Source organism: Aotus nancymaae, unplaced genomic scaffold (genome assembly GCF_030222135.1).
Source record: "Aotus nancymaae isolate 86718 unplaced genomic scaffold, 86718_ANA_hifiasm-v0.15.2.pri h1tg000012l, whole genome shotgun sequence".
NCBI lineage: Eukaryota > Metazoa > Chordata > Mammalia > Primates > Aotidae > Aotus > Aotus nancymaae.
Genome location: NW_026988423.1, coordinates 3,495,014 through 3,506,421, shown reverse-complemented (window position 1 = coordinate 3,506,421; position 11,408 = coordinate 3,495,014). Strand labels below are relative to the sequence as shown.

The 11,408-nt window shown below is 34.6% G+C and overlaps 1 pseudogene; it reads left to right on the top strand.

Moving 5' to 3' along the window:
- Positions 1-2,788: 2,788 nt before the first annotated feature.
- Positions 2,789-9,595, top strand: LOC135274640 (ras-related C3 botulinum toxin substrate 1-like; annotated as a pseudogene).
- The last annotated feature ends 1,813 nt before the right edge of the window (positions 9,596-11,408 follow it).

Sequence of the window (11,408 nt, the reverse complement as noted above, 5' to 3'; positions counted from 1 at the left end):
TGGAGGCAATGCCTGATGACAAAATGTTTGAAAGAAAGAAAAGAAATAACTAAAATCAGAGCTGAACTGAAAGAAATGCAAATGTGAAAACACTATAAAATATTAAAAAACCCAAAAGTTAGTTTCTTAAAAGAATAAATAAGGTGATAAACCACCAACTAGACTAATTAAAAAAAGAGAGAGAAGATCAAAATAAATACAATCAGAAGTGACAAAGGGAACATTACCACTGATCCCACAATAATAATAATAATAATAAACACCCCCAGAGACTCTTCAAACACTACAATACATACAAACTAGAAAGCCAATGGATATACTCCTGGAAGCATACAACTCCCCAAGACTGAACCATGAAAAAATTGAAACCCCAAACAGACCAATAGCAAGTTTCAAAACTCAATCAGTAATAAGAAACCTACCAACCAGAAAAAGCCCTAGACCAGACAGAGTCACAACTGAATTCTACCAGACATATAAAGAAGAGCTAGTATCACTTAATAAAACTCTTCCCAAAAATTGAGGAAGAGTTAATTTATTCTATAAAGACAGCATCATTCTGATAACAAAACCTGGCAGAGACACAATAAAAAAAGAAAACTTCAGACCACTATCCCTCATGAACATACTTGAAAAAATCCTCAACAAAATACTAGCAAACAGAATCTAGCAGTATATTAGAAAGCTAATACACCATGACCGAATAGCCTTTATTCCTGAGATACAAGGCTAGTTCGGCATATGCAAATGAATAAATGCTATTCATCATATAAAACAGAACTAAAATCAAAAATGACATGATCATTTCAATAGACACAGAAAAAGTTTTCAATAAAATTCAATATACATGCATGTTGAAAACCCTCAAGTAACTAGACATCTAAGGAACATAACTCAAAATAATAAAAGCTATCTGTAACGAACCCACATCCAACATCATACCGAATGTGTAAAATCTGGAAGCACTCCCCTTGAGAACCAGAACAAGAAAAGGATGCCCACTCTTACCACTTATATACCACATAGTTCTGCAAATCATAGCCAGAGCAATCAGGCAAGAGAAAGAAATAAAAGACACTGAAATAGGAAGAGAGGAAATGAAACTCTCTCTCTTCACAGACAATATGATTCTATGCCTAGAATAACGCAGAGTGTTTGCCCAAAGGCTCCTATATCTGATAAACAACTTCAGCAAAATTTCATGAAACAAAATCAATGTATAAAAATCAGTGACATTTTTATACACCAATAACATCCAAACTGAGAGCCAAATCAAGAATGTAATCTCATTCACAGCTATAAAAAATAAAATAAAATAAAATACCTAGAAATACAGCCAACTAAGGAGGTCAAAAGTCTCTACCATGAGAATTACAAGACAATCCTGAAAAAAATCAGAGGCAATGCAGAAAAACAGAAAAACGTGCTATCCTCATGTACAGAAAGACAAAATATTGCTAACATGAGAAAACTACCCAAAACAATTTACAGAATTAATGAGATTTCTATCAAACTATCATTGATGTTTTCACAGAATTTGAAAAAGCAATTTAAAAATTCATATGAAACCAAAAAGAGCCTGAACATACAAAGAAATCCTAAGCCAAAACAACAAAGCCAGAAGCATCACACTACTGGACTTCAAAGTATTCTACAAGGCTACAGTAACAAAAATAGCATGTGGTCCTGGTATGAAAACAGACACATAGACCAAAGGAACATGTTAGAAAACCCAGAAAAAATCTCCACGCCTACAACCATCTGATCTTCCACAAAAGGGACAATAACGAGCAATGGGGAAAGGACTCCCTATTCAGTCAATGGCTCTGGGATAACTCACTAGCCACGTGCAGAAGATTGAAACTGGACCCCTTCCTTTCATTATGCACAAAAATCAACTGAAGATAGATTAAAAACTTAAATGTAAACCTAAAATTACAAAAATCCTAGATGAAAACCTAGGAAATACCATTCTGGACATAGGCCCTGGCAAATGTTTCATGACAAAGTGTCCAAAAACAATTGCAACAAAAAACTTGATAATGGGAATTATTATTATTATTATGATAATGGGAATTATTATTATTATTAATTAATTTAGTTTATTATTAATTAAACTAAAGAGCTTCTTCAGAGTAAAAGAAACTAACAGAGTAAGCAGACAATCTACAGAATGGGAGAAAATATTTGCAAACTGTGTATCCAATAAACTTCTAATCCCACAAATTATACAGAATGTAACAAATTAACAAGGAAAAAATATTAGAAAATGGGCACCTTTGCCCATGAACAGACACTTCTCAAAAGAAGATGTACACACACCCAGCACACATACAAAAACATGCTCAACATTACTAATCAATATAGAAATGCACATCAAAACCACAATGAGATACCATCTCAAACCACTCAGAATGTGTACATTAAAAAATGAAGAAATAACAGATGCTGGTTGCAGAGAAAGAGAATGTTTATACACCACTGGTGAAAATGTAAATTAGTTCAGCCACTGTGGAAAGCAGTTTGGTGATTAGAACTTAATTAAAACAGAACTTCCATTTGACCCAACAATTGCATTATTGAGTATAGATCCAAAGGAATATAAATTGCTCTACCATCAAGACATATGTACTTGTATATTCATCATGGCACTGTTCACAATAGCAAAGGCATGGAATCAACCTACATGCTCATTAATGGTGGAGTGAATAAAGAAAACGTTGTACATATATGCAATGGAATACTAGGCAGCCTTAGCAAATAATAAAATCATGTTCTTGGTAGCAACATGGATGCAGCTGGAGGTGATTATACTAAGCAAATTAACATGGGAATAGAAAACCAGATACCACATGTTCTTATTTACGAGAGAAAAGTGGGAGGTAAACACCGCATATACGGGGATACAAAGAAGGAAAAATAAACGGGGTCTACTTGAACGTGGAGGGTGGTAGGAGGGTGAGGATCAAAATACTACCCGTTTGTTACTATGTTCACTACCTTGGTGACAAAATAATTTGTAAATCAAACCCCTAGAGACATAAAATGTACCTGTGTAACAAATCTGCATATGTACTCCCTGAACCTAAAAGCTGGGAAAACAACATCTAAGAAACAAAAGAAATATTTTAGAAGAGAGGAAGATAGAATTTTTGTTGTCTCTGTTATCAGTTACCAACATATTCGCATACAATCACGACTATATTATTTCTTAATAAGATAAAGGTAAAGATTAAGAAAAACTATGTAGCACATTTCTAGGAGTTTCAATATTGTATTTTGCCATATTTAGTTACATTGAGAAATGTATGTACACATGCATATACTTTATGTATATTATAATGACTTCTGACAAAAATAAACTGAGGATAACCTAAAGGGTTTTAATAAATGACTTCCCTTTTTTCATACTCCTCTATCCAAGTGCAAGGAATAGACAGATGACATAAGGATTGAGTAAAGTATTCCAGATGGCCAGCATAATTTCTACAATTCACAATTTCTAATCTATATAACAGAATCACAATAAGGCCAAACTAATCAGCGTTTTAGTTTAGTATTTATTTAGCATATCGTTTCTGTTGATTCAGTTGATTGATAGGCACATGAAACATATGTTCCATTTTTTTTTGAATTTTTTAAAGGCACCTGAGGAATCAAAGATGCCAGACAAAAATATCAATACATTTAACACTCTCTGGTTTTAAAAATATTTAATATTCCTATTTTCTTCATTTGATATACATAAAGCATATGCATGTTTACATACACTTCTCAATGTAACTAAATATGGTAAAATACAACACTGAGACTCTAAGAAGTATACTATATAATTTTTTCTTTTTACTATCAAAGGTATCATGCAAAGTACATTTCTTAGTGCAAAAACTGACTCATGTTGCTCTCTTCTAGGTTGTCATCTGTTGCGCATTGGAACTCAGAAGTAATTCTAAAATGTCATACAAGTTAGGGAGAGGTTTTAATGTAAAAAGGAGAAAAAATTATATTAAAACTTGTCAGATGCAATTAAGAGAAGAAAAAACTTAAATTCCCTATTCTTGCATTACTTTACAAGCATGCCAAGGCCTGGTGCACTTGCTAGATAAATTTAGTGAGTGGGTTTGTATTCAAGTGAACTGGTATTTTCTCACTCTCCTGGTGGTCTCTCTCGTCACGAGGTAAATATAGAAGCAACCTCTTCAGTGCAATAAGCTTAAACTCTGGCATCAGGGAATCTGGATTTTTTCTGGCAGTTATTGATAGGAGTTGTTAGAGAGTGTCAACTGCCAAATACCTAGAGACACTGGGCTCAAGTGAAGACACATTTTCCCCTACTGGCATGATGGAAGCCACAACTTTCCTGAAAATCCGAGTTTGGTACAATATCCTCAATAGGTTGAAGGTGTTGTACCAAACCCTATCATACTTCCTGTTTCATAATAATTTTCACAGGGTACATCCACCCCCTCATTTGTAGATGCTTCTTTCTCAGTTCTTTATATTCAAGTCAACTAATGGTTTTATCAAATACAAAGGAATTGGTTCACCAAAAAGATAAGAGTCACCAGTTAATCACATCCTTACATAAGTGCCCAGAAGGAAAAAAATAATGCAGAAGCATATCATAATATAAGACCTAACATCTAGATATGAATTGAACATACACACACACACACACACACACACACCCCTCACCACACCAGATATACTTAAACATCATTCAATACTTGTTCCATTCAGATATACATTAGCTGTATTTGCTTTTGTTTTTGGCTCATGGATTTTGCTAAATAACAAGCAAAAATAAAAGCTTTGAATAACAAGGAAAAGCATCCAAATATAAAACAGAAAAAAATGCTTTGATAAACCCAATGGCCTACTTGAGAAGACGGAACCAAAAGAAATGTTTGTTAACATCTCTCCTCTTCCTTTAGTCTTTATAATAAATACAGCACCAGACAAAAATTCAACATCTAAAAGCTCGATGCTCGTTCAAGCCTGCTTGGTTACCAAGGTTTCCAGCATATAACAGCTTTTAAACTCATGGATCTCAGTAGGAGAACAAACTTACAATTTCATTAATGTACACGTGGGTTTTCTGTTTGACAAAAGATTGTTACATACTTCTGGCTGAGACATAACCTATCATTCCAGAAACTCCCAGCAATTCTGAATTAGATCATTTAATTTTAATTTTGTCAGAGGATTTTCTATGAATGAAGTTGTACTTCATGCAATTAACTTACCAAATCATTCCTATGTGTCAGGAGATAATCCTTGTTGATTATCTACAAACTGAAAATTACAGTTTTAGGTATCTTTAGAATGGGAGAGTGATATTCAGAAGAGTAAGATAACTAGTGATAGTTAACTGTGATTAAAAGGAAATAATGACATCACAATCATACTTTTTGAAAGAACAACTAGAGCTTTTTTCCAATTATTTATTCCAGCTACCCTATGCCATAGAGAAAATAATTTTATTATCTTTCTCTCCTTTATCCATAGATGCAAATACATGCATGCGCGCACACACACACACTATTTTTGCATAGGTTTTATATATTGAGAGAAAAGAAGTAGATATTAAAGATAACAGTTCTTTATTTTGCGGGAGTTAATTAATTTCAGTATTATATCAATTTTAAGAATCGAAATTTAAAAAATAATTAGATGTCTTTTAAAAATGACATTTGCAATAGCTGTCAGCCAAATGGCTATAGCATCACAATTTTTATTCCTGGTATCATAACCAGAAAATTACCCTCTCAAAAATTCAGTAATCAAAGCACTTAAGAATGATGAGTTTAAATAGGAGTACTTTTTGTTTCTGAAAACCTCCAATAGGATACTTCACAAAGAAAACAACTTCAAAACTTTGCAGAAGTTTTGTCAGGATCTTGGAAGAATATCTTTTAGACTTATACTGCGTAGTAGTGAATACTGAGCATGTAAAATGTGGCTAGTATAAATTAAGATAGGTTGTAAGTTAACAATACAAAATTTCAAAATATAGTATATAATACTATGTAAAAATAATAAATATTTTAGTACTTTTTAACCTATATTACATGTTGAAATGACAAAATATTGAATACATTTGTTTAAGTAAAATAAATTATAAAAATGAATCTCACCTGTTTTACAATTTAAAAGGTAGTCATAAGAAAACTTAAAATTACACACATAGCTCACATATTTCTATTGCACAGTGTTGCTTTAGACTATATGGATCATTTATTGCAACACTGCTGCATTAAAAATATTTTGATGGGCCAAAAGATATTATATGGAAAATACAGACATGGATGGCTGTGAGCCAATAATAATTCCAAAGATTTGGGATGTGAAAGTAATTTTTGAAAATTTTTTTAACATAAGGGTTTTTTGTTAAGTCTGACCCATGATCTAAATCCACCTGCCACTTATTTTAATAAACAGATATTTACTTGAACACAGTCATATGTATTAGTTTACATATTGTCTCTGGCTGTTTCTGTTTTATAATGGCAGTTCTGAGGAGCTGTGATGGAGACATTACAGCTGCACAGTAAAGTACATTTAATATGACTCTTTACAGAAATTGTTTGCTGGACCCTGCCTTAAACAATTAATTTTGTTTATATTTTACTTTTTAATATTTGTATAGAAATGATAAAACTGTATATAAACATATAAGTAGATAACGAATCCTAAATAATAAAATACTATTAGGTATTTATTTCATCAGCATTTTTATCTTAGATCTTACAAAACAATGTTTTGTGTTACTTCATGCCTGAGAATTCATAAATAATACTTATGTCAAGAAAATATTTACTTTCTATTTCTATAAATAAAAATAAAAGCTTTTATTTGCTTAGCAAATACCTATTGAGACATTTCTATATACCAGGCATTTTAAAATAAATACATAAAACAGATTTTAGGGAATAAGTTTCTATTTTTACAGAAACTTACAATATAGAAGGAGAAAAGGAGAACACACAACTGCATGGGTTAAATGGCATGTAAATTAAAATGTAAGTGTAAGGAAAAGGGAGTTTCTTATATTTGGGGATGGTTAATAATCTTAATGTCTCAGAAAGAACACTAGAAAAAATTCCAGTAGACTCAAAAACACCAGTATTGAATAAAAGGAAAATAAAAATGTATTAGAAAATATAACAGCATTCTATTATAAAGACACATGCACACATATGTTCATAGCAGCACCGTTTACAATAGCAAAGACCTGGAACCAACCCAAATGCCCATCGACGATAGACTGGACAAGGAAAATGTGGCACATATACACCATGGAATATTATGCAGCTATAAAAAACGATGAGTTTGTGTCCTTTGTAGGGACATGGATGAATCCAGAAACCATAATTCTCAGCAAACTGACACAAGAACAGAAAATCAAACACCGCATGTTCTCACTCATAGGCGGGTGTTGAACAATGAGAACACATGGATACAGGGAGCATCACCCACTGGGTTCTGTTAGGGGGTGCCAAGGGAGGGTCAGCGGTGGGGTGGGGATGTCGGGGAGGGATAACATGGGGAGAAGTGCCAGATGTAGGTGAAGGGGGGATGGAGGCAGCAAGCCACATTGCCATGTGTATACCTATGCAACAATCCTGCATGACCTGCACATGTACCTCAGAACCTAAAGTACAATTTAAAAAGAAAAAAAGAAAATATAACATCAAAGCCATAGGCAACAAAAAAAGATAATTTGGTGTTTATAAACATTTTTAAATTTGTGTATTAAAATAGTATCAACAGAGTAAAAAAGCACCTCACAAAATGGGAAAAAGATGTTTGCAAATCATACATCTGATAATGAGTTAATATCAAAATACACAGAGGACTCAAAACTCAGTAAAAAAACCAATCTCATTAAAGAATAGGCAAAGGACTTGAATGATCATTTCTCCGAAAAAGAAATACAAATATCCAATAAGCACATTAAAAGCAAAATGTGGTATATATATAGAATTGAATATGATTTTTCCTTAAAAACAATCTTGACATGTTACAATATCTATAAGCATTGAAAACATTACACTAAGTAAAATAAACCAATCACAAAATAAGGTACTTACAGTTAAAACGTGGAGAAATAAAGCAGAATGGTGCTTTCCAGAGGATGGCAGGAGTGGAAAATGGGCAGTTGTTATTTAATTGGTATGGAGTTTTAGTCTTGCAAGTTGAAAGGACTCTGGAGAGGAATGGTGATGACATTTGCATGACAACATGATTGTATTTAATACCACTGTACTCTGTACACTTAGTAAAGGTTCAAAATACCAAATATTATTTTATGTGTTTTTACTACATTAAAAATGGAAAAAAATTTAGGAGAACAAATGTGAGAATTTTTAACTACTTTAGAAAGCAGGAATATTTGCTAAGACTCAAAATCCATAATGCATAACAAGGTTATAGAAATTAAAATGGAAGCTTTTTTTTTTTTTTTTTGAGACGGAGTCTTGCGCTGTCGCCCAGACTGGAGCGCAATGACACAATCTGGGCTCACTGCAACCTCCGCCTGCCAGCTTCAAGCAATTCTCCTGCCTCAGCCTACTGAGTAGCTGAGACTGTAGAGACACACCACCAAGCCCAGCTAATTTTTGTGTTTTTAGTAAAGACGCGTTTTACCACGTTTGCCAGGATGGTCTTGATCTCTTGACCTCATGATCCGCCTGCCTCGGCCTCACAAAGTGCTGGGATTACAGGCCTGAGCCACCGTGCTCGGCCAGAAGCATTTTCACAAAGAAAAATATTATTATACCGTCTAAGAATAGTTAATAATGGAAACTGGAAAAAATATTTACAACTATTACTATAAAAATAACTCATTTAAACAACAGGCAAATATTTACTATAATTTATAAAAGAGTAAATACCAGTTTTCCTCAGCTTTGGGTGGTGGCCGCTGCTGGGCGTCGGCTTCCAGTCTGCGGAGGGAAAGGCGGCGAGGACCGCGCCCCGGCACCCAACGCCCCACGGCCCGCAAGCCCATCCCGGTCAGCTGCGCCGCAGCCCGCCGCTTCCGGTCTCAGAGCCCTGCCGCGCCGCCGCCGCCGCCGCCCAGCGAGCCGCCCAGATGCAGGCCATCAAGCGCGTGCTGGTGTGAGTCGGCTTTAACAATTACCCTGCCAATGTTATGGTAGATGGAAAACTGGTGAATGTGGGCTTATGGGATACAGCTGGACAAGAAAATTATGACAGATTACGCCTCCTATCCTATCCACAAACAGATGTGTTCTTAATTTGCTTTTCCCTTGTGAGTCCTGCATCGTTTGAAAACGTGAGAGCATATCCTGAGGTGCCGCACCACTGTCCCAACACTACCATCATCCTAGTGGGAACTAAACTTGGTATTAGGGATGATAAAGACACCATCAAGAAACTGGAGAAGAAGCTGACTCCCATCACCTATGAGCAGGGTCTAGCCATGGCTAAGGAGATTGGTGCTGGGAAATACTTGGCGTGCTCAGCGCTCACACAACGAGGCTTCAAGACAGTGTTTGACGAAGCGGTCCCAGCAATTCTCTGCCCACCTCCTGTAAGCAAAAGGTAGAGAAAGTGCCTGCTGTTATGAATGTCTGAGCCCCTCGTTTTTGGTCCTGTCCCTTGGAACCTTTGTATGCTTTGCTGAAAAAATGGTGGAGCCTTCGCACTCAATGCCAACTTTTTGTTACACATTAATTTTTCCATAAAACCATTTTGAACCAATCAGTAATTTTAAGGTTTTGTTTGTTCTAAATATGAGTTCATTTTACATAGACTCACATTCTATTAAAATTTAGCCCTAAAATTAAAAAAAAAGTAACTATCCAAATGGACAATAAGTAAATGGAAACTTAAATTTATTGGTCATAAGAAAAATGAAAATGAAAATCACAGTGTGATTTAACTATTTTCCTCAAGAACTAAATGGAAAAGATGAACTACACCAAGCACTGACAAGTGTGCCAAAAAATTAACACCTTCATGCCATAAAAATTTTAGAAGAAAACTTCAGAAAAACCGTTCTATGCACTGAGTTAGGCAAAGACTTCATGACCAAGAACCCAAAAGCAAAGGCAAAAAAAAAAAAAAAAGTTTACTATGTGGGACTTAATTAAACTAAAGTGCTTCTGCACAGCAAAAAACAAGTCAGCAGAATAAACAGATAACCCACAGATTGGAAGAAAATCTTCACAGTCTATACATCCAACACAGGACTAATATTCAGAATCTACAGCAAACTCAAACAAATTAGTAAGAAAAAAAAATAATCCCATCAAAAAGTGGGCTAAGGACATGAATAGACAATTCTCAAAAGAAGACACACAAATGGCCATCAAACATATGAAAAAAATACTCAGCATCACTAATGATCAGGGAAATGCAAATCAAAACCACAATGTGATACCCTTACTCCTTCAAGAATGGCCATAATCAAAAAATCAAAAAATAATAATGTTGGCATGAATGCAGTGAAAAGGGAATGCTTCTACACTGCTGGTGGGAATATAAGATAGTACAGCCACTATGGAAAACAATGTAGAGATTCTTTAAAGAACTAAAAGTAGAACTACCATTTGATCTAACAGTCCCACTATTGTGTATCTACCCAGAGGGATAAAAGCCATTATATGAAAAAGATACTTCCACACATATGTTTATAGCAGCATAATTCACAATTGCTAAAATATGAAACTAGCCCAAACCAACGAGTGGATAAAGCAATTGTGGCGTGTGTGTGTATATATATCTATATATACATAATGGAATATTACTCAGTTATAAAAAGGAATGAATTAATGGCATTTGCAACCTGGATGGAACTGGAGACTATTATTCTAAGTGAAGTAACTCAGGAATGGAAAAGCAGACATCATGCGTTCTCTTATAAGTGGGAGCTAAGCTATGAGGATGCAAAGGCATAAGAATGATACAGTGGACTTTGGAGACTCAGGGGAAAGAGTGGGAAGGGTGTGAGGGATAAAAGACTAACAAATAAATTCAGTGTATATGCTTCAGTGATGGGTGCACCAAATTCTCACAAATCACCGCTAAAGAACTCACTCATTTAACAAAATACCACCTATTCCTTTAAAACCTAAGGAAATAAAAAGGTTAAATGAACAAACAAATAAACCATCATACATTGTTGATGGAGTTAAAATTAGTACAACCTATCTTTATTTGTTTGGGCTGTCTAACAAAACACAACAGAACAAAACAAACAAACAAAAAATCCATAGACTGGGTGGCTTAAACAATAGATATTTATTTTCTCACATTTCTAGAGGCTAGATATCTATGATCAAGTGCCAGACAGTTTAGTTTCTAGTGATGGCTTTTTTCTGGCTTGTAACAGTAGCCTTTTCACTATGTTCTCACATGGCCTTTCCTTGGTGAGTATG